The 22,323-nt window shown below is 48.8% G+C and overlaps 1 pseudogene; it reads left to right on the top strand.

Annotated features, from left to right (window-relative positions):
• Positions 1-11,829: 11,829 nt before the first annotated feature.
• LOC123088056 (disease resistance protein Pik-2-like) lies at positions 11,830-16,959 on the top strand (annotated as a pseudogene).
• Positions 16,960-22,323: the final 5,364 nt, after the last annotated feature.

Raw genomic sequence — 22,323 nt, 5'->3', positions numbered from 1 at the left:
AGTCAATAAGGGTCGTCTCGACCGAGACCCGAGGGTCGGCCGCAATGGCAAATAGCTCCGGGAAATGTACCGCCAGGGGGGCGTCCCCTAGCCAACGGTCGAACCAAAACAGGGTCGAGGCTCCGGAGCCAACAGAGATAGATGTGCCAATGCGTAGTACGGGCATGAGCTGGATCACGGACTGCCAGAACTGAGACCTGCCCGTACGTTGGCAAAAGGCAAGAGGTTGGCCACGCAGGTATTTATTGCGGATGATGGTGAGCCAGAGGCCTCCCTCCCCGTTGGCAATACGCCACAACCAGGGAGTCAGGAGGGCAATGTTCATGCGTCTAGAAGAGAGGATCCCAAGACCCCCCTGGTCTTTGGGCTTGCAGATGTCGGACCAGCTCACCATGTGGTACTTTTGTTTGTCGTACTCGCCAGCCCAGAAGAACCTCGACTGGTATTTGTCCACCTCCTGGTGGAGGGTCTCATGCAGGCAATAGAAGCTCAAGAGAAACCAGAGGAGGCTCGACAGCGAAGAATTGATAAGGATCACTCTGGCGGCCTTCGACAGCCACCAGCCCCTCTAGGGTTCTACCCTGCGCTGCATCCTAGTCACCGTCGGTCGAAGCTCCACGACGGAGAGTCGGGAGTCACTAATGGGCACCCCCAAGTAAGTGGTGGGGAAGGTGCCCAGGCGGCAGTTAAGCCGGTCCGCAATGGACAAGGCTTCGTCCGGGGTGTGGCCAAGGACCATCACTTCGCTCTTGTCGAAGTTAATGGTGAGTCTGGACATTTTTTGGAAGCACAGGAGAAGGAACTTCAGGTTGGCGATGTCGGACGCGGAGCCTTCTACCATGATAATGTTGTCGTCCGCATACTGGAGGAGGGAAAACCCTCCCGCACCAACCAGGTGAGGGACAACGCCCCGAGTATGGCCGCAAGCCTTGGCCTTATCCAGGATGACAGCAAGGGCATCAACCACCATGTTAAATAGAAACGGGGAGAACGGGTCCCCCTGGCGCACCCCACATAGTGTGGGGAAGTAGGGCCCGATCTCACCGTTGATGTTGACCGCCGTTCGGCCGCAGGTGACGAGTTGCATAACCCGTGTCACCCAGCGGTCGTCGAAGCCTTTCCGGAGCAAAACTTCCCGAAGGAAGGGCCAGTGGACCGTGTCGTGGGCCTTGTGGAAGTCGAGCTTAAGGAACACCGCGCGGAGGTGCTTCTCTCGAACTTCGTGGAGGACTTCGTGGAAGACTAACACCCCATCCAAAATAAATCGGCCTTGGATGAAGGCAGACTGGTTGGGGTGTGTAATAGAATCCGCCAGAAGGGTCACCCTATTGGCGTACCCCTTGGCCAGGATCCTGAAGATCACGTTAATCACGGTAATGGGACGAAACTGGCGGATGTCCGAGGCCCCAGGGACTTTAGGGATGAGGGTAATGATCCCATAGTTCAGGCGCCCTAGGTCCATGGTCCCAGAAAAGAACTCGTCGAAGAGGGCCATGACCTCCGGCTTAATGGTATGCCAGAATGTTTTAAAGAACAATACCGGCAGTCCATCCGGGCCCAGGGCCGAGGAGGGGTTCATTCCTTTCATGGCCGCAAGGACTTCCTCCTCCGAGAAAGGTGCCACTAGAGCGCCATTGGCCTCGGCGGAAACAAGCTGGTCTCCCGACCAGGTGTCGGGGGCCAGTGCAGCCCCACCCCGAGGGGTGGGGGTAAAAAGGGCTTTATAAAAGCCATCTACGTGCGCGCGGATATCCGAGGGTCGAAAAAGCTGAGAGTCACCCGCCCACAAGGAATGAATGGAGTTGCGGCGCCGCCGGCCGTTGGCAATCGCCTGGAAGTAGGCCGTGTTGGCGTCGCCCTGAAGCACCCAACGTTGGGTGCCGTGCATCCGCCAGTAGGCCTCCTCATCAGTGTAGATGGCCGAGAGCTGGTCCTCGAGATCATACCTCAACATCCACTCATCCAGGGAGATCCCGGACAGGTCTGCACGGGCGTCCAGGGCCTGGATAGCACTTAAGATGGCCTTCTTGCGCTCACGAATATCCCGGCCGAGGTTCGCGCCCCAGCCCTTCATAAACTGGCGGGCTAGCTTGGCATAGAACTGCCAAGAGTCGATCGCGGACATGGAGCGGTGGGGGGGAGACGCGCGGGGCGGCCCACTTGGCCGCAACCGCCTCGCGAAACCCGGCTTGATTGAGCCAGAAGGCCTCGAACCTAAACCGGGGGGGAATGGGGGGGGCGTTCATCCGCCGTGGAGAGGAGGAGGGGGACATGGTCGGATCCAATCCTGGTAATAGCCTGAATAGAGGCCAGGGGGCATCGGAGCTCCTACTCCAGGGAAACTAGGACGCGGTCCAGGACAGACGGCGTCGGGTTCGCCTGGCGGTTAGTCCAGGTGAACCGGGCCCCCGAGCACTCAAGCTCATGGAGGCCAAGCTCCGCGATGCAATCATTAAACATCTTCATCCGAGGGCGATTAACCCGGTCGTTATTCTTCTCATCCGGAGAGCGGATGAGGTTAAAGTCCCCCCCCCCACCACCACCACGGGAAGGGAGGACGCAGAAATCTTCTGCTGCAGCTCGGCGAGGAATGTCGGGGAGCGGTTGTGATCCGCCGGTCCGTAGACGATAATGACCTCCCATTTGAAGTTGAGCGCACGCTTGAAGATCTCCATACTGACGAAGAACTCACCCCGATCCATGCCTCCCACCTCAAAAGGTGGCATCCTTAACACCTAAGAGGATGCCACCTGAGTGGCCATTGTTCCCACTAGAAGGGAGCCAATGCCATGCGAACAGGTGGGAGCTAAGCCCGTCAAGCTCAGGGAGGCAAAAGTCCGTGCGCATGGTCTCCTGGATGGCTATGATGTCAATGTGCTCGTCCCTGATGTACTCAACAAGCTGGCGGCGACGGCCGTCATGGCCGAAGCCGCGAATGTTCCAGAAGAAAGCGCGCATCTAAACCGCCATGGAGGGGCTGCTTGACCCCAGGACGGTGGAAGCACTGTGGGCTTGAAGAGTGGCAGTGCGGGAGCGAGTGCGGCCCCGAATCTCCTCGACCGGCATCCCCGAAGGTTGGGGACCCGGGGTACGGAGGAGGCGTGCCCGTGTCTCGGCAAGTTTCCCATCGAGAATCTCACGGGCCTGGATAGCCGCAATCTGCTCCAAAGGGGGGCCAACCTCCCCCTGAAAACGATGGCTGAGTCACGGGCCACCTTGGCAAGGCGGCCAAGTGGGAGGGCTTCGAGAGCAGAAAAAGAGCAACTGGAAGAACTAGAAGGAGTGTCGGTCGCACCTGTCTCGAGGTTCCGGGCCGCAGCCTGGATCTCAGCCCGCTCGGAGATGGACGGCGCCAGGAGGCCGGCCGGGCGGTCCGCGTCAAGCCGGGCGCTACGGCGGGAGGCCTTCACCGGGATTGACGAGGCCCGAGCCCGGCGGACGTAGGACACCGAATGAGGCAGGTGGGGGCAACGGGGGTGACCACCTCCCCGGAGGCCACCAGCAGCAGACGAGTCGGGGAAGCAGACGCCGGGGGGATCAGACAGGCACCAGACACCGCCAGAGGGGCAGGCGGGTCCAGGGCCGGTGGATCCGGAGCCGGCGCGTCGACCACCGGGGCCGGGGAGGGGGCTGGGGGGGGCGGGTTGCGGCGGTGCATCCGCCCCAGCGGGGTCCAATAGGGGGGACCCGAGGGGGGGAGGCACCGACGACGGCGAGGGCGGAGGCACCGACGACGGCGAGGCCGGAGGCAGCAGAGATGCCGAGGTCGGAGACAGGGGGTCCGTGGCCACCATAGGAAGAGCACACGGCGAGCGCGGTGAAGATGTCGGGAGGACGAGGAGGCTGACGTTGGAGATGTCGCTGAGCTCGGCCGAGGAGGAGGGGGAGGAGGCAGGCAGCGCAGGGGTGGCGTCCTCGGAGGGAAGGCCAACCCACGCGACTGGCCCGCACCCGAGCCCCCCCCGCCCCGGGGGAGGAGAGGGGTCCCGAGAGGGGGAGCGGCTGTGGCCGGAGTGCTCGTCGTCGTCCTCCGGGTCCTCGTGGCGGGAGGGGCGCGGCCGGCGGTAGTGGGAATCGTCGCGGGGGTCCGCGCCGCCCCCACCGAAGTGACCCGCAGCGAAGTGGCGAGGACGGCCGACGTGGTTGGGGGGCTCGGGTAGATCTTGAGGTCGAATCCCTGGTCGTTGAAGAACACTCGAACTGTGGCACGGAGAGTGGAGGAGTCCAGACACTTGACCTTAACACGGACCTCCTTCTTCTTGCGGAGAGAGAGCTCGTCCACCACCACCACCTTGCCTAGGAGCTTAGACATGCTCCGGATCACCCTCTCAGAGCGGGCGATGTCGGGGAGGCCCGCTATGAGAATCCAAGCGGTGTCCAGCATGGCAACCGCCTTGGGATCCAACATGGGCTCATAGATGTTGATGACGAGTTTGTTGAGGGCGAGAGTGATGTCGTCGCTACGGGTGCAGAGGCCCAGGCTGAGAGCGTCGGGGAAGACCACGGTGAAGGAGTTGTCCGACGTCGAGGTCACCTGCCAGTCCCAGACACGACGCCAGAGGTGGTTAAGCTCCGCCTCGATCATCTCAGGCGAGGCGACCCCGGCCCCCACAATGGACACGACAGCAAGGAGCGACGGTGATGGAGGGGGGACGTCCTCCACCTCCATGTGGAAGAATCTAAGGCCCTCGATGCCGTGTCCGTACATCATGAGCTCCTCAGTCATCGGTCGGTCGGGGCAGAGAACCGCGGGATGGCCCGGAACCTTGCAAAGGTAGCACGTCGGCGGGTTGGGGCAGTCAACCTGGAAGTGGCCAGCCTCACCGCAGTTGAAGCACGAAGGAAGGTCATGGGGGGCACCAGAGATGGGTGCGCCCGAAGACGCGGGGGCCGGGGCCGCGGTAGCGGTGGTGCGGGCAGTAGCCCGCTTCTTCTTCTTCTTGGCACCTTGGCGGCCACGGGCCCCGGGGCCCTCGTTGCCCAGAGGGTGGCTCGGCTGGGTCCGAGGCGGCTGGTAACGGCGGGTGGCCGCAGCGTCGGAGGGTTCGGTCCGAGGAGGGGGCGATGCGGGGCGCTCATGGCGACGCGCGGGCGACGGAGAACGGGGTCGGTCGCGCCAGCTGTCCCGGGAGGGGGAGAGCCGGCGGTCGGTCCGCGCCGGTGAGCGGCCCGAGGTGCGTCCGAGCGAGAGACGGTCGTGGCGGGGGCGGCGAGCGCGGGAGTTGCGGGGCGGCGAGCGTTTGGGACTCGCGGGGAGGCGACCGGCGAGCCTCCGGGAGGGGACCGGCGGGGATCCCGCGACGGAGACCGGTGAGAGTCGCGCGCAGGAGCCCGGCGCCCGTCGGGGCCGTCGCGGGTGGCCAGCTGACGGCGGAGGTCAGCCTCGCGCCGCTGACCCTCCGGAGAGGCGCGGCCCGGCGGGCGGGGGTCCTCCAGAGGGCGTTCGGGGTGCCCAGACCCGTCCCCCCAGGAGCGCGGCATGGGGGCGGACGGCGGCGTCGCAGGGGGCGTCGCAGGGGGGGGAGGGGGAAGCAGACGACGGTGGGAGTGGGGGAAGGGGGGCGATAGGTCTGGAGTCGGGGGGGAGGCGAGGCCACAGAGGGAAGCCCTTCGGGAGCCAAATGCCTCCCCGGGCCGGGGGGAGCTGGGTCGAGGCCGTTGGGCCGCTGCGCGAAGGAAGGGCCGGCCTGCAGATCGTGGGCCGCGTAGCCGGGCCAGCCCCGCTTGGGGGGAAGAAGGAGCAGGCCCAGCTGGCGCCCAGGGCCCGACAAGGCGAGGCCCAGCCCAGGTGCCAACCCCGCACCCCCAGCTAGGGTTCCCGCCGCCGCCCCCGGCGACGAGGACGCGGCGGATGGTCGGGCTGGCGGGGGAGGAGCAGCGAGGCGGCAGGGGGACGGCGAGCAGCATATCCGGGAAGATCCGAAGAAGGCGATGGATGGTCTGAATGGGGCGCGTTGGGAACGCAGCGGCACGCCGGCAGTCGAGGGCGACGACGGGGCGACCGGCCGACGCGGAGCGGGCCAGGCGGAGGCCTTCCAGGAGGTCAGGGCATGGCCGCGGTCAGTGCGACCAGCCACGCCCCAACCGGAGGGGCGCCGGCGGCGGCGGCCGACCCCAACACCAGCCCCAAAGGTCGCGCCTTTCCCCGCGGTCACCGGCGAGGCGCGCAGCAACCGGCGGGGAGGGACTCGCGCACGTCCGGGCAGCCGAACTCCCACCCCCGGGAGTAAGGCCACCGACGGAGCGTGGCGGCGCGGGGCGAGCCGGGGCGGGCGGGGGAACGCGGCCACGGCACACGACCGGCCGGCCCGCGGCGCGGTCGGCGTCCTCCGCCCAGTCCGCCCAAACCACCCGCCCGGGAGGTTCAGGGGACGGGGGGGAGGGGCCGGCGGGGAGGAGGTAGCCGCGGGGGAGGCGGAGGCCACGGCGGGGGGAGCCGCCGGCGGCGAGGGGGGCACGGCCGGGGAGGCGGCCAGCGGGGCGGCGGAGGCGCCCGAGTCGCCAGAGCCCGCGGCCATTCTCCGCCTCATTGTTTCATTCACCATCTTCTCTCATAAAATAGACACCACTGATCTGCTCTAGTTTAAACCTATTGTTCTCTATATTTTGAATTTCCTCAGGAATTAATACAAGTCTTGCATCGGTTCATGGCTTTGACTCTTTCTTTCTGTCTCGCAGAATAGAAACCAAGGACTTGCTCTAGTTCAAGCCTATTGTTCTATATATTTTGAATTTCTTGAGGAATAATTGCACATCTTGTAGAAATATTCATGGCTAAGACTCTCTTTCTCTTGTCCTGCAAAATAGATAATGCGCCAAATTATCTATGTACAGACGAATCTATTCTTGAAATTATTCTAAGTCTTTTATTAATAAACCGTAAAATAGATAATTTGCCCGTGCCCGACAGGCAACAATAAGATCTAATAATTCAGAGAGTACACCATCACAAGTAGCGAAAACACGCTCAGCCAACCCTCACTCGACGACTTGCTATATTAAACCACAAGCAGCAAGAGCTTGCTCACCACGAGGCAAATTAAATCCCAACAGCTGAGATATATTAGCAATATATCGTCAAATCCACACCGTTTATTTTCTGTCGATTTGATAATTGAACCGAAGATTAGCTTTATGATGACAATTGTGTGCAGAGTCACTTATGTCGGTGCTGATTTTTATAATTCTGCCTGATGCATCAAACCTTTAATTATTTTTCCCTTCCAACAATCTATTTACTCTAGTCTGTTATTAGCCGTTCCCCGTAGCGCTAGAGTAATACTTGAACTGATTCATGTTGCTTTCGCAGATTTTCACTAGTCTTATATTTTCTGGATGCTCTGACTAGCACAGTTCAATTTAAGATTTTACTATTGGTGCATGTCAACTGGTTGGGTGCTCGGCATGTTATCAACGTATAGCTCTGTAGATTCTTCCGAAGTACAGTACAATCTTGCAGCACCCTTCCCTCTAGCCGATCTCTAGTTGTAAACATAGGCCCGACCCACTAGAATCTCCCTTGAGGCGATGCAAGTGTCTGCCTCGCTATAAGTGAGATGTAGACACACCCATGTTGTACGAGGCCATGTCATAAAACAAATTGTACTCATGAACAGTTTTGTATCCGTGAATATTTCCTGTATTCATGTTTTTTTTAAATTCATTAACATTTCTGTGAATTCACAAAGTTTTTGTATTAATGTATATTTTTGAATTTGTATTTTTGAAATTTACGAACATTTTTTAATTAAAATAATTTTTTAGATCGTTAAAAAATGAAAATCTAAAAAGGAAATGAGAAGGTTGAAAGAAAAAAGGGAAAAAAGAATGAAAAAAATAAAACAGGCGCCCGCACCCCCATACTGGGCCAGCCCACAGTCCGCGGGGGTTACGCGTTTGCTCACTCCCCAGATCTTCATATCAGCCCATTCACAGCGAAAGCACAGAAGCCACGCTAAAAAAAACCTCGCCGTCGCGGCGGCAAAACCCCCCGCATCTCCCGTTCCCCCAAAAATGGTGCCTCCTCCCCTAGACGACCTCCCCCAGCTGCTCCCCGAGGTAGCCTCCCGCCTCTCCACCCCATCTCCCCCGCCGGCGACCCACTCTCTGCCTCCACCTCATCCCTTAACCCCAGAGCCGCCGCCTCCGCCTCCGCCTCCAGGGTCCTCGACGCCGCGATCTCCCTCGCGTGCTTCGACCGACCGCAGGCAGCGCCGATACGCTATGCCTCGGGAGTTCCGCCTCCGCCGTGAGCTTGACCGCTCGCGTGCCCGTCCTCGTCTAGAAATTGAAATTGGGGGATCGTGTTCTCTCCGAACTGGATGCAGTTAGGCCGCTTGGTTGTCAGGCAGCATGGCCATGCCATGTCGATGCCGTCAGTGCTAACCGAAATCAAATATTGTGCGGTGGTACCCGTTCAAATCTCTGCAGTTCAGTGCTCACCTCAAAATTCTGTTTACCCCATCAGTCTGTGGGTTAATACTTAATACTTAATAGTATGCTATTTTTCGTGTTGATGTTTTGAGTTTCTTTTCTTGTGCAGTGGGCAGTTGCAGGGCATTCGTATGATCTGTCGCGAAAACGCGCTGTTATCCCCTCATTGTCAGTGCGTCTCTCCTTTGCAATATTACAGAGGAAGATGGAGAAAACATTATGAAATGGGCACAGTTGCTCTGGATATAACATCACATTTAGCTTATCACGTGATTTCCAGTGATGGCTCATACTCGTGCAGGTATGCTTTGGGACAGTTTATACATGGGCCAAAGTAGTACTAGCATTCATGAACTATTGCTAACTAATGAAATTTAAGGATGCAGTGCAATATTCGTCAGTGTTGTGCACTTGTGCTGTCTTCTAGACTCTAATAATGTTTTGGCTGCGGACATGATATGGGAAAATATGGCAATATATGTTAATGCGCAACGAGAATCCTGGAAATGTTACTTTGATATTTTGGTCTCTGGCCTACTGTATATGTATTCTCGTTTGTTAACCCTCTCTTCTCAAAATGCTTTACTATTTTGTGACTACTAGTAAAACACTGAGTTGTTGGAACTCTGGTACCTACCCTTATTTGTGCTTGCATTAGGTGATGATTTTCCTGTTGCCTGACTTGAGAAAAGTCTGCTTGCCATTTCGTGTACATATTTTACTGATTTGCTTTGCAGTTTTTGTTTGTGTGTGCTAGGGCCCTTTTGTGGCACCTGGATCCATCAAATCTAAACCATGACTTTGCTATGGGAAGTAATTGCATGGCCCTTGTTTTGTCTGAGAAGAGAACTGGAGTACATGATAGGGTAGCATGGCGTGTGATTGTCATTCTTAATTTGCTCCCCACCTGCGTCCTTGGAGATTATTCCGGACCTGATTGCCTGCGATGTAAGCTCACAACTCATAATACTTGGTACATGTTGCTCTATGTTCTTCTTGAGACTCTTAATTTGTCATGTTTATCGGAGCTCATTTGTCCAAGCATATTTTACACTTGCTATTAAAGGTGCAAAAAGTACATCAAAGGAGTTGCATCTCGAGCCTGAAACCAGCAAAGTTGAAGTTCAGAAAACAAGGTAATTGGCAGGCCAAGTACCCTCTCCAAGGCTTGGATTCAAACTACCTGAAAAGTAAATATAGATGCACCTTTTGTATTACTATGAAAATACATATTTGTTTCGTTATTTAATCTTCTGCAAGTGGCAACTTTATTTACCGGAGACTTAATTATTTAATCCTCTGTACCATTCTTTCCTCCTGGTCTAAATGGTACGCCCACAACACTAGACACTAGTATGGATGCACATGGTTCCGCATATTGTCTCGGTACATTATACATTCTGGGTTTTGGCCGAAGTGTGACCCCTTTGATTGTTGTGATTGTATTTTCTCCATTAAGATTTAACGCTTCTTAATTTACCCAAACAAACCATAACCTCTACACAAGAAACAGAATCTAAATTTCTTCTGTATGGTATGGGTCCAGTTGGTATGGCAAATTCCCTTTGTTGGTTTGGAAATAAGCATGTGTAAAGGGAAATTTCTGTCCCAGTTCCATGATATTCCCCATCCCGTGGGCTCGTGGAGAACATCTAATGCTGATGACAACACTGCCGTGCAAAGTCCTAGCACAGAACCCAGATCACTGCGTACATAAATGAGTTGTCTGAAGAAAATTTATAAAGTGATGATCTCCTTAAATAACAAACAACCATCAAAGGGATTGGTCAAATTCAAATATAGTTATGACTTGTATGATTATAAAGTGATCATCTCCAACGATTTGTTTCTTGATGAACAAAGGACTAGCTTGATGATCTCCCCGCTTTCAAATGTTGAGCATGTTAGTTTTGTTCTGAGTCCTCCCCCTCCCCCCCCCCCGCGTCGCCTCCCCGAGCGGGGCGACCGGGGGCTCTCGTCGCCCCTCCCAGCCCCCCCTCCCCCTCCTCCCCTTCCGCCGCCGTCGGCCTGGGCCACCGGGCCTTGCCCGCGTGGTGCCGGCGGCGGCGGCCCTGGCCTTTCCCCCCCGCTTGGCGCCTCGGCTCGGGCGGACGGCGGCCGATGGGGGTGCTCCTCGGCGACAATGGATCCGGCAGCGGCGCAGCTCCCTCGGCGGCGCAGTGCTGGGTGGCGTGCGGGCGGTGGCGCGGCCGCTTAGCGGCGGGGCGACGCGGTGGCTAGCGGCGGGCCTTCCCGGCCCAGATCTAGGCCCTTTTGGGCTCGATCTGGGTCTGGGCGGGCCTGGCCTGGTCTGCTTGCGGCGTCTCCGGCGGGTCGGGGGCGTGACTCGTGCGGGGGGGGGTGGCGACGGTGGCTCGCGTTCTGCAGCGCGGCGACGGGGGCTTCGCGAGCCCGTTTCGGGCTCGGCTGGGCCAGGGGTGGCCCGGTTTGCCCCTGTGCTGCGTCCGGCCGGATCCCGCCGGGGGCGGTGGAGGATGTCCCCTCCCGCGAGGCTGCTGATGTTGCCGCTCCTGGTTCCCGGTTGCGTCGTCTTGTTTCCGTCGGTCCCGTTTCGTTTGCCATGGTGAGACAGCGATGGAGACTGCTCGACCGTGGTGGCGCAAGTTGGTGGGCGGTGTGTTTGGTGGCGCGGGATGGATTGTCTGGGGTCGTGGTTGGTTGGTGGTCGGGAGAAATCCTTGTCGGCCGGGCCGGCACCGACGCGGTGACGCTCGTGGGCGCCGCCGTGCCTTCCTGAAGGGCGTCGGGCATACCCCTTCCACCTCACCCCTCGCGTGTCGGGGGAAACCCTAGGACATGTCCGGGCAACAGCGTCGTCATCGTCGCGATCCTTCTTGAGGGTGTTGTTTGGTATGCGGCGGTCCGGAATGCTAGGAGCGTGGTGGCATTTTCCGGTGGGCGCGGCGGTTGCGGGTCCTCATCGTTTTCGTTGATCCGCCGTTGTTGGCATTATTTTCTCTTCAGTTCCTTTTTTTGTTTCTTTTGGGCTTGCGTGTGTTGTGGCTCCAGCATTTGTATCGTGTGGTCGTTGCTTTATAATATAAAGCGGGGGGCAACCCTTTTTCGGTAATATCAAAAAATAGAAACAAATAAATCTCCGTTAGAGGCTTCAGTTGTTACTCATGAATTATGATTGGGGTAGGTCTACTAGTCAGGCATTGCAACCATCGATAGTCCTAGTAATAAAGTAAATAGTACTATGGGTAAGACCGTAAGAAGTCATTTTGCTTAATTAGCCCCAGCCCTAGTAAACAGCATGCAACTGTCTTTGCTCTCTTACTGAAAAAGTTTGCCCGTTCAGCTAGTCCTGCTGAGGCATCCTCAGTGTCACTCATGTTTCTCACTTATTTTTCAAATACGTACAAGGATAAATTTATTTCATACTCAGCTGGTCTTGAAGGCAGCTCGCATGGTGTCCGTGATAAGGAAGGTGTATGATGATTCGGATAAGTTTGAATGCCGTGCCTGGGTCAAGCTTACACATCCTTTCGACCCGATCATGTTTATGCAAAGCATTATGAGGCAGTTCTATGGATATTCTTCTATCCCAGAGTCAGCATCTGAGGGACAAAGTTGCCCAGAAAGTGCAAGCACTACAGGGGCTGAAGTTCTCAAGAAGATGCTGATGATGAAGCAAAAAGATCTGGTAGACAAGTTCACTGAGTATGTGAATAAGAAGAGTTACCTGATTGTCCTTAACAACCTGTGTAGCATTGAAGATTGGGACTGGATTAGAACTTACTTTCCTGTCAGCAGTAATGGGAACCGGATCATTGTGGCTACACAACAAGTTGAAGTTGCAAGCTTATGCGTCGGTCGGAAATATCGAGTTTCAGAGCTCAAGCAATTATCCGCTGATCAAACTCTCTATGTATTCTACCACAAGGTAATACATTAACATCAAACTCATTCATGTGACAACGTGACATGCTTAATTTTGCTCTAAAGGCCACAGAATATCTTCTACTTTAAATTATTATACTCTCTCCGATCGATATTAATTGTACTGAAATAGATATATCTAGAGATAGATATATCTAGACGTATTTCAGTGCTAGATACATCCGTTTTAGCGACAACTAATATGAATCGGAGGGAGTAATTGATTGGCCAAATGACCTTAGTTACATACTCTCATATCGATTACGGGATAAAGTACTGGTAATGAAACAATGTACAATACCTAATGTTTTTTCTTGCTTGTGTTTAGAGCCCTCAAGGTGGATCAGATTCACTGGAGCTAGAGTCAAGCTCAAACGCAACTGCCATTGTTACTACTAATAGAACAAACTCGTTGGTGCCCACAAGTGAGATACCAGCTGGTGATCAAGCTAAAGATGCCACCACTGGACAGAATGTGGTCATGAGGAGCCTCAGTCGCATCCTGTCGAGGACGGCTCTTCTGCAGGAATCTGAAGTCGTTGGGAGGGTGACAGAAAAAAATGACATCCTCCAACTAATTGTGGATCCAGTGAGCAAAGAAGTTGAGGTTATCTCTGTGTGGGGAATGGGTGGTATCGGGAAAACTGCTCTAGTCAAATATATCTGTGAAAGCCAAGAACTCAGTGGCACATTTAAGAAACGTGCTTGCGTCACAATCATGAGGCCTTTCAATCAAGTGCAGTTCCTTAGGAGTTTAATTATGCAGCTAGTGGTGACAGAAACTTCTGAAGAGAATGGCACGGTCTGTTCATTGGGCAGAGTGAAGAAAACATTGCCGTGGTCAGTTGAAAAGCTGGAGGCTGAGCTGGGAAGTCTTTTGGAAGAAAAGAGGTGGTTGATTGTTCTCGATGACTTGTCATCTATCACTGAATTGGACATGATAATCAAAAGCTTACCTTGTACAGAAAATGCTAGTCGAATCATAGTCACCACAAGAGAAGAGAATATTGCCAATCATTGTTCAAAGAAAGTAGAAAATGTGTACAAGCTCAAAGGTCTTACTAAGATGCACGCACTTGTCGTCTTCACAAAAAAGGTACTTAAAGAAGTCATGATAAATCTCCATTTGTTTCATTTGAAATTTACATTAACCATGGTACTATTTATCCTAACCTGCAAAACTCTAATTTATTTCATGCAAAAATTGCTAAAACATTTACTCTCACTCGCTTTTCTCGTAGCTTGACCCTTCTAATAGTGTATATCAGTATATGTATTCTTCTGTACAACGGAAATGACATTTTAACTTGGCATGATGTATTGCTTACAACCTTAGTGTTCTAGCCACGACATTCTTATTGTTGCAGTACAACATTCTTTTGCCTCCTTAAGTACTCTCCCTCCCACATATATCACATTCTCATGCATGCCCTTGTACATTATACTCATTTTTTATTCTCGCCTACTGCCCCAAAATCTTTATGAACCTCGCCAGCGGTTATAGATTCATTCAATTCATTTATGTTCTACTCATGCCTAGTAGGAGTAACTGTCAAGCCAATGCATGTTTTTGATGTATCTAAAGCATGTTGCTTACTGGTCCTCCGTCACTACATATTTCATGTCATCGAATAGAAATCAAATTGCTATCACTTTCTCGACTTTCACGGTTAAATTTTGTTTGAATTTTATCCATCAACCAGAGCTAATTTTCATATAAACTTATCTGTGTTCCACATTTCAGTTTTTTTGTTTGAATTTCATTTCATACATCACATGATATTATTTACATACTCCCTCCGTTTTTATTTACTCCGCGTATTAGGTTTGGTCAAAGTCAAGCTTTGTAAACTTTGACAAAGTTTAGAGACAAAAATATTAACATATACAATAACAAATCAATACCATTAGATTCATTATTGAATGTACTTTCACATCATATAGATTTGTTATGGTAAATATTTATATTATTTTCTATAAACTTGGTCAAACTTTACAAAGTTTGACTTCAGTCAAATCTAATATGCAGACTAAATAAAAACGGAGGGAGTACCTTTTAGTTCAAAATCTAGCCATTTTGGACATTCTGTAGTGTTATGGGAACCAAATTGCTATTTTTTATCTTTTTTTCAGCTTCCAATTTCATATATATTATCCACAGGATAAGACTTTACTCTGTCTTATCCACCTAACCAGTGTTGTATATACTATGAATTGCTGCATGATCAGATGTGCACTGCTAAAAATTAGTGTAGATATCCTAGCCAAATTGGATGAAGGTAGTTGCTTCTTTTCTTTTTAGTTGAATACTATAATAGATACGGAGTAGATTTGTATTTTGGTGATAAGGATTTGTGTGTACAAATTTCAGGTATTCAAGGAAAATGAATGTTTGCATCTGCAGTACCCTGAGTTGGTTGAACAAGCAGAACAAATCTTGAAAAAGTGCAGTGGTCTTCCTCTTGCAATAGTCGCCATAGGTGGCTTCTTGGCAAACCAACCAAAAACTGTCATGGAGTGGAGAAAACTGAATGAGAATCTTAGTAGTGAGTTGGAGATGAATACAGGGCTTGACACCATAAGAACAGTGCTTCTCAAAAGCTATGATGGTTTACCCTATCATCTCAAGGCTTGTTTCTTGTATCTGGCAATATTTCATGAAGGCTACAAGATAAGTCTAACACGTTTGGTGCGGCGTTGGATCGCCGAGGGCTACTCAAGACCGGTGCGCGGCAAGTCTTCCTCTGAAATAGCAGAAAGCTACTTCATGGACCTCATAAGCAGGAGCATGATCCTGCCATCCCGGAGTTCAAGCCATAGTAGAAAAGTGGTTGACTCTTGCCAACTCCATGATGTTATTCGAGAAATTGGCATCTCAAAGTCAATGGAGGAAAATCTTGTTTTCAGATTGGAGGAAGGTTGTACCTTAAACAGCCAGGGCACAATACGTCACCTCTCTGTAAGCAATAACTGGAAAGGAGATGAGAGTGAATTTGAGAGTACAATTGACTTGTCTCGAGTCAGATCCATAACAATTTTTGGGAAGTGGAGGCCATTCTTCATTTCTGACAAGATGAGGTTGCTTCGGGTGCTGGACTTGGAAAGCACTTCAGGTCTGGTTGATCATCATCTTGAGCACATTGGGAAGCTTTTCCACCTGAGATACCTTTCCCTGAGAGGATGTCATGGAATTTATCACCTGCCAGGTTCTTTGGGTAACCTGAGGCAGCTCCAAACACTAGATGTCACAGGCACAAACATAATCAAGCTGCCAAAGAACATCATCAAGCTCAGGAAGCTACAGCACGTTCATGCCAGGGGCGTCGGGAACAACGATGAACATGTCTACCAAGAGTATCCAAATGAGGTCCCGAAGCTGACAAGGAACAAGCTATGCATCCTGACCTGCTCCTCGTAGGGGTTCTGCGTGGCATGCTGCGCGCCACACCTCCTGAAGGGTTGCATGGGCATTGACGGGGACACAAACAGGCGCGATGTCTGCACTGCATGCTGTTGCTCCTTTCTGCCGATGCTGGCGACACGTCGGTGCTCACGCGGCGTTGAGATGCCCAGAGGGATCCACAGGTTCAAAGCCTTGCAGACACTGGGTGTCGTGAACGTCTCAAGGAGGAAGGCCACCCTGCGAGAGGTAGCTAGTCTCACCGGGCTGCGCAAGCTGGGAGTGACTGGCGTGGACAAGAGCAACGGCGGAGAGCTATGTTCAGCACTGTCTAACCTCAGCAGCCTAGAGACGTTGCTGGTGCAGTCGGAGGGTAAGCCGGGTTTATCTGGCTGCTTGGATGGCCTCTCCTCACCTCCAGAAAACCTAGGGAGTCTGAAGCTTTATGGCAACCTGGTCAAATTGCCGTCATGGATCAACGGTGGGCTAAAAAATCTGGCCAAGCTCAAGCTGCGGAGTTCCAGGATAGAGAAACATGATGACGCCATACAGATCCTTGGGAGTCTACCGAACCTAGCCATCCTGCGTCTACGAAAAGAGTCGTTCTAGGGCAAAGAGGTCCATCTTCATTTCCAGCAGGGCGCATTCCAGACCCTAATGGTGCTGGAGCTGAGTTCCCCAGGTAATCTCAAATCTGTGCGTTTTGACAAGGGAGCAGCCCCTAAGCTTGAGCTGCTGCAGTATTACGATCAGCCCGGGGAAGAAGTCGTTTCGGAAGAAAATGGTGATCAGTTTGAAGAAGCCCCCGGTGTTTCATTTTCTGGGCTAGCATTTCTGGGAAGCCTCAAAGAAGTACTGCTCGAGGGTGGCAACTACAAGGGCGATTTCGTGCAAAACTTGCGCTCCCAACTTGAGTTGAATCCGAAACGGCCTGTTCTCAAGATGGACTAACCTGACCTCGAGAAGGCGCATGATGTTTCTGCTGCTGCTCACTTGTTTTGAACTGCCAACCTGCTACTGAACTGCTTTGATTTTTTTTATTTGATTATATAAGGAAAAAGGTCTACTTAACTCCTCCCAACTATCTGTCCAGGACACTTCAATTGTACCATTAAATAGTTTTAACAATGGTGTTGCTCATATGGGTACTGGTATAGACATTGCATACAGTGTTCTGCTTGCCGTTAAAGCTCCTGCTGGCAAAAAAGAAAACAGTATTATCGCTATCATACATTTTTTGTTGTGAATATCACTATGCTACCAGATGAAACAATTCATGTTAAAAGAATATTTAAGATCAACAAATTCCTAAAAGAAAATGTTGAGTCTCTCCTGAGTTACCATGGCCGAAGGGGGATAAAGGAATAAGGTCTTGGTGGCTAATATTTGCCGCATGATGAATTACTAGCAAAATACACAAACACTTTTTAAAATTACCTGAACCATTTTGTCCAAAGGCATCAACACTTTTTATAGAACATTTTTAAAATATTTGACAAAGTTTTGGAATTACACAGTATTTGTTTTAAAAGGTGTGAACAATTTTAAAATCTCATTTTTATTTTTCTTGAAACGCATCAACACTTTTTAGTTCAAGAATATTTTCTTAGTTGGGTGAACATTTTTTAAATATATGAACATATATTAAATTGCTTGAACATTTTCTTAAATATGTGAACATATAGTACTTACATAAACATTTTCCAAAAAATATTCATGTTACATGTTTTTTTTAGAAACATTCATGTGTACATGTTAATAATAGACATTAAAATGAAGTAAAAAAAGTTGGCCTGGCCCATACGGTGCACGCCGTGCGATTTAACGTCCATTTGCCGCTATGAGCAGGGGAAACCACATTTCACGCACGGCGCGGAAAATAGTTAGGGCTTTGCACAGGGCCACTACTGGGCCAGCCTGTTTCCCTTTGTATTGTGTTACGTTTCTATTTTTCTTTTTCTATTCCCTTTCTCCTTTTTCTTCCTGTTTCTTTTTCTTTTTTTTTCCATTCCAAGTTTAACTTTATTTTTCTTGTTCAAACTTTCGTAAATATTTAGAACTTTATTTTTCTACAATTTTCAAAAAATATTCAGGATTCCAAAATTTTGTTCCTGCTTGAAAAGAATATTCGGAACTTTCAATTTGTCTCGTTCTGAATAAAAAAATGTTACGATTGTTTCAAAAAAATGTGTTATTAAATTGTTTGAGATCTTAGAAAATGTTCATGTTTGAAAAAATGTTCTAAATTCAAAAAATATTTGTGTTTTAGTGAGATGTTCACTAATTCAAAAAAAAAGTTCGCATATAAAAAAGAATGTTCACGTTTTCTATCAAAAAATGAATGTTCAGAACATGTAATGATTTTCAAAAATTGTTCACTAATTTTAAAAATATTCGTGATTTATTAAATTTTATATTTTTTAAATGTTATGGAATTTCAAAAGGTGCTCCCGTTTTAAAAATGTATGGAATGTTGAAAAATTGTTTGCATTTGAAATAACTCTTCGGGATTTTAAATTGTTACTGTTTCCAAAAATATTTGGCATTTCATAATTGTTAACAATCTTCAATTAAGTTTAAAGAAAAATCAGAAATGTTCCGATTCTAACGCTGCATTACGTTCTAAAATATTCGTGCTGGTTATCGGTCACTAGCATGCGTGTTTGTTTTAGTGGCTATCATCACGTGGTCTGGACTCTGAGGTCGTGTGAGGTCTATCCTTAAGCGCGTCCTTATTTTTTTGGATTTTTACTGGCGCATTACTTTTTTTGGATTTTTACCAGCGGATTACAAACACAAGTCGTTTTGATGTCTACCAGTTAGTTGGCCCAGACGCGAACTGCTATGCATCCAAGCGATGCAGTTAGTCTCACTAGCGCAAATGCTCATGCGTTCCAACGGGAAAAAAATGCCAATTCTGTGATGGTTGGTAGATCGAGGAACTATGTCATGGGACAACGACCACCGATGACAAAAGAAAGAGGCGTCATTTGAGACCATGACGTAGAGATTAGGACATGACTATGATTTGGAGTAAATTGATCTGACAGATAGTGTTTATTTTATGGACAGACTTTCGTCATCAAACACATGGAATTATAATCCAAAGTCATAAAAATTACATCAATGTTGTGTGTTTAATGGTAAATATACGCAAATTTAGCATATGTGCAAAGGTAATGTAATTTAGTTCTTGACATAAAATTAGTAGTTGATTATTGCCTATTGCACTCACAAAAAAAAAGATTATTGTCGATGGGTGCAAACGTCTTTTACCCATGCATGAGTTAATTTATTCCTCCTCCTTCTAATTACAGATACAATGGTGCAAATTTCTCTCTTTTTTACCATGCATGGCAAGCCCCCACAATCCTCAGGATTTATGCAATTTCTTCACGGCAAGCCCCACACAAATCACATGAGTAAATTCTTCCTCCTTTTATATTCCTTTATGGTAGTCACAACTGAAGTGATGGGTGCAATTTAATTGTGGATACGATGGTGCAACTTCCTCCTTTTTTTTCATGCATGGCAAGCCCCACAAATCCCCAGGATTTATAATCTCTTCACGACAAGCCCAACACAAATCACGGGAGTTTATTTTTCCTCCTTCTATATTCATTCATGGCAGCCCACAAATGACGGAAGTTAATTCCTTCAATTTCTTCATGGCAGGCCTGATTATCCCAAGGTGCAAGGAATTGTCATGGCACTTTTCAATGATGGAGATGGTAAGTATGGAGTGTCGAACCCACAAGACGCTAAATATAAGACCAACATTCTCTCAGGGCCTACCTGCCACTAATACAACCTTACGTACATCGAACGTTTGCTTTGTCTAGAAACAAGAAATAAAACTATGAAGTGGGTATAAAAGGTTAAGTTTTGCAATATAACAAAAAACGTAGACACAAAAATTAGGTGTTGCATAAGTAAAGATACAACATAATGCAATATGATACAAATAGCGAGTATGAAATAGTGATGGTATGGTGTGTGGAATCGTCCCTAAGCAATCAGATAAATTACTAAACTGATCATCATTGCTACTTTATATGTGGGAGAGGTCTCTGCTAGCATGCTATCCCTTACTCAAAATTTTATGCACTTATAATTGGAACTATTCACAAGCATCTGCAACTACTAACAAGTTCATTAAGGTAAACCCAACCATAGCGTTAAGATATATTGCCCCCCCCCCCCCTTTAATCCTGTATGTATCATTTTTCATTGTCCGGCGAGGTTTCAGCCATTCCTATCCACATACGTATAGTCCTATCAACATAAAACTAACTCTATGGTGTGATCCAGGCATGCGCTCATATGATGGGTACCAAAGGACAATAACATAATCACAAGAACCTCAAACCATCATGGAAATTCACCAATTAACCCATAAGACAAAAGTAAGCTACTCAGACACAATAGTGACAACACAAATCATTGGATAATAATTCATACAATCACAATACAATGTTCAAGTACTAGATTACAACGGGTTGCGAGAGAGTGGACCAATGAAAAGTGGCAAGGAAGGTGATGGAGATGTTGGTGAATACAACAACGTTGATGAAGAAGATCGTTGAGATGATGGTTTCCCCCGGCGCACTCCGGCGCCACCGAGAAAGAGAGGGGGAGAGAGGCTCCCCTTCTAGCTTCTTCCTCCATGACCTCACCTTAGATGGGGAGAGGTTCGCTCCCCTAGTCCTTGGCCACCATGGCTCTCGGAGGGGGTTGGATCCCGATAGAGCAGTTTGCTAGGCGCTGGGATTCTGAGTCCCGTCACGAATGGAATTTGTTTATAGAGCTCTACTATAGGAAAATTTTCGGATGAGGTCGGTTTGGCAATTTCGCGTCCAAGTTACCCGAATAAAATCATGATTTTACAGGCACCGCAAGGTCGGTTAAAAATTCAGTACTTTCTTTCTTGAAAAATTCTTACGACACCCGAAAACACTAGAACACAGAAACTGGCCTTTGGCACTAGATTAATATGTTAGCCCCCCAAAAAATATAAATTGCTGCCAAAGGCAAAAATAATTAATGTAAAAATAACATGAATAGTTCAAAAATTATAGATACTTAGAGACGTATCAATGCCCACAAATAACGGGAGTTGAACCACAAATAATCTTTAGACATCCGTTCTCATCTATGTTTGTTGACTCCCGAGTCTCCAAGTTGATATTTGAAGCAACTGTCGAACATATATAAATTGGTTAGATTCGATGTGAGAAATCAAGGTGGGACTAATTAGTCACAGGCGGAGAAAGTTTTTTATCTGAGCCCAATAACATGAACGTGGCCCAATAATAGCACCTGCCAGTTTTTTAAGGCAAGGCCGCAGTCAGGAGCCCAATAACAAAAATGAAGTCATTATTATTCTGGACGAGCATGCACACAAAAAACAGTACCACCTCGGATAGGAAAAATTCTCAAAAAATCGAAAGAAATAACATGGGTGAACGGATAAAAAAATTCTGAGAAATGCACATTACTTTAGTAGCAGGTATAGATATAGGAGCTCCCATGAACGGGTGCATAGGATGACTCCACAAATGCTACAAATTTCTTATTGGATTTCCTTCTTAGGGCTCGCCTCAGGCGATGCTACACGAGCCGTGGCCCATTAGCGAGGAGTCGGACACTATTTGTGCGGTATTAGGAACCATTCACATGATACTTTGAAGGTTTCATTCATTTTTATTTTTATCTTTCTTATGTTTTCCTTTATCATTTCTTTTTATTTGTAGTTTTTTTCTGTTAATTTCCTAGATTTTGTTTCTTATTTTTCAAAAAATATTTTTTTAATATTTTTTGAATACACGTTAAACAACTTTTCAGATACACATTGAAATTTTTTCGTACACATGTTGAATTTTTTTAAATCATGTTAATTTTTTTCAGATATATGTTGAACATTTTTTGAATGCATGTTGAACAATTTTTAATACATGTTGAAAACTTTTAAAATACACAATTAACATTTTATTAATACAATGTGAGAAAGTTTTTCTTACCCAGTGGCCATTTTTTTGTCACAAACATATTTTTCTAAAAAAATTGCTTGAACGGATTTTTAAAATTTCATGAAATTTTAAAATATTTTTGTGAATAATTTTGTAAACATGTGGAGATTTTTTAAGTGTCATCAACATTTTCTGAATGGTATGACATGTTATTTAAATTTCATGAACACGTATTTAAATGGCAAACATTGATTTTAATATTTAATAAATATTTTTCTAATTCGCAAACAATTTTTAATTTACAGAGAAGCTAGATTTTTAATGTGTAAATTGACCTAGTAACTAACGGGACAAATTTTTATAAGTAAGCAATGAGATTGCATCGTAGCTAGGCAAGGAAACAAACAAGCGATAAGCGCGTTAGTAGACGAGTGTAGTTCATGGGCTGACCCAATAGACGAGGCGAGAGACAAGGGTGTAGGTGAGGCGAGGAAAGTGCTTGTTGCAAGCAACCTATAAATGTGTCTGCATGACTTGTTTAAGGGAGCAACTTGTGTACCCCTTCGAGGGGATTCCCGGCGGGTAATATGGGAGTGCCCTAGCAGCATGTGTTGCGTG

This window comes from Triticum aestivum, chromosome 4A (genome assembly GCF_018294505.1).
Source record: "Triticum aestivum cultivar Chinese Spring chromosome 4A, IWGSC CS RefSeq v2.1, whole genome shotgun sequence".
Taxonomy (NCBI): domain Eukaryota; kingdom Viridiplantae; phylum Streptophyta; class Magnoliopsida; order Poales; family Poaceae; genus Triticum; species Triticum aestivum.
Note: the sequence above shows the minus strand (reverse complement) of the source record. Positions and strands in the feature narration are given on the sequence as shown.